The sequence below is a fragment of the Macadamia integrifolia genome, unplaced genomic scaffold (genome assembly GCF_013358625.1).
Source record: "Macadamia integrifolia cultivar HAES 741 unplaced genomic scaffold, SCU_Mint_v3 scaffold402, whole genome shotgun sequence".
Taxonomy (NCBI): Eukaryota; Viridiplantae; Streptophyta; class Magnoliopsida; order Proteales; family Proteaceae; genus Macadamia; species Macadamia integrifolia.
Genome location: NW_024870054.1, coordinates 51317 through 53568, shown reverse-complemented (window position 1 = coordinate 53568; position 2252 = coordinate 51317).

Genomic DNA, 2252 nt, shown 5'->3' with positions numbered 1-2252 from the left:
AAGAAACATGCTGGCTTTAAGAAATCTCTTTATTGGCATTGAAAACATCACTTGTCAACTTGTCATGTTCAAGGGAATTTTGGGCTTTTTGTATCAACTGATGGTCTCTTTGTGAAACTTGTAGAGTTTCGAGTTATGAAACCAATGGACTTAGAATCAGACCTCGGAGTTAGTATGACCAAGTTATCGCTACTTGACACTGGCAGTCAAAACCCACCAAACCAAACCTGAAGAAGGTAGTCTAGCCGAAGGGTGGCGGCATCAATTGGCTCTAGCTGGTTGACCGAACACCTTCCGGTTGATGCAGCCGGTCGACTGTGATCGGATTGGGTGAATCGCCTTGCAATGATTATTTTTAACAACTATTTTCTAACGGATCTTTTGGGCGGTCAACCAACAACCATGGAGGGTGACCGGTACACCTAAAAAATGACCATTTGAGTGAGATTTATTGCCTAATTTTGTTCCCTAATCTCACCTATAAATACATCTAATGCTATTAATTAATTAATGATTGCTTTTAATCATTGACGAATCATTCCTAAAGCATTTGAAGTGAGACATACTGCATACTTCCCTTGAGCTCTTGTTCTACACTATCTATACAAGTGAGGTTCAAGGTTCTTCTCAAAGTCTTCAGCCTTATCATTGCTCTAGCAAGCTTATTGAAGAATATTAAGGTGCATTACATTCTTATTTGCATATCATTCTTGCACCACACAAAGAGGTAACTCTAACTTTATTCCACTATTGTTTTGTGTTTGTCCAAGAGTTAGAGTAACTCTAGTATTGATGGTTGTTAATACACATCAGTCTAGACTGTAATTAGGTTGATGAGTAAGATCCTCTTATCCTCAAAAGAGTTGTAAAGTCCCTCTCTACCTATAAAAGAGATTGTTAGGTCCCTTACTACTTGTAAAAGAGATTGTAAGAATCCTCTTATCCTTAAAAGAGTTTGTATAGGTTTTTCCCCCTATCTACTGTACTGAAAGAGAAGAGCTAGTAGAATACCTTACAAGTGGAACTTGTAGGGAGTAGACTAGACTCGCATTGAGTTGAGCCACTATAAATCCCTGTGTTGTATGATTGTCCTTACTTTTCATATTCCACATTTCTTATTTGCAATCACACTTGGGAACTTTAAACCAAAGAATTTTTAAAACCTACTAGTATAGCCTATTCACTCCTACTCTAGGTTATTTCAATAATCTCTCAATAGTGTGACATAATTATATATGATGCTAGTTTAGATAGGCTAGCTAAGGTATCTACAATTTTGAGGGATGGTGTTTTGATTCCTAGTCTTGAAAATTCCCTTTCTCTCTTTGAGGTTTGGAGTAAGCTTCCTAGTATTCACCCATGCCTAAAGGCTAGGTAGTGAGTATTTGGTCCAATGTGTTATCAACTCTTTAAAAAATTCCTTTTCTTCTCCTTAGAATTTGGTGAAATCTAGATCCTGTTGTTATTTGGTTTAGGATTGTTTGGTTTAGTTCTTCCATCCCAAAGTATTGTTTTTCTATTTGAAGAGTTATGACCAACTTTCTCCCCACTTAGGTGTTTCTCCATTAAAGAAATCTATCCATTCCTAATTATTGTCTCTGTTGGAACTTTCTTAAATTGTGGACCATCTTTTTCACCTATCACTTTTCCAAGTTGATATGGGGTGTTATTCTAAGAAAATGTTGGCTTTTTCCTAGAGTAATCCTTCATTTTGATGGATATGGAGGTCGATCTTAAAAATTTTTGATAAATCTTCTTGTGACCCCTTTGGTAAGTTGGCTTTTAGCGTAGTAATTCATCATATTTGGTAGGAAAAGAAATAAAAGAAGTTGGTCTTCCTCTTTGTGCTCAAATGAGAAAATTTAGGACACCATTCATTACCTTTGAGATTAGAAATAAAATTCTTCACAAATGTGTTATGCGCCCAGATTATATAAGAGATAGGCACCTTGCCTTTGCTTGGGATCTTTCTTTTTGCTAAAAGTCTGCAAGTATATGTATTAAAAAGGGAAAAAAAAAAAAAATAGAATACAGGTTTAACGTCTAGGCATTCCTAGACGGATACAAATATTTGGTGAAACACCTTGCCCAACTCCACCCACCTTCGGCAAAGCCATCAGCAGGGGAGAGAGGAAAACGCCAAAACCTCATTCGAGTACCACCTTCGGCATTGCCATCAGCAGACACTCAAACAAGGAAAAACAAACAGACTTATTTAAACCTGTATGCTTGGAATCTTCCTATTGTTTCTC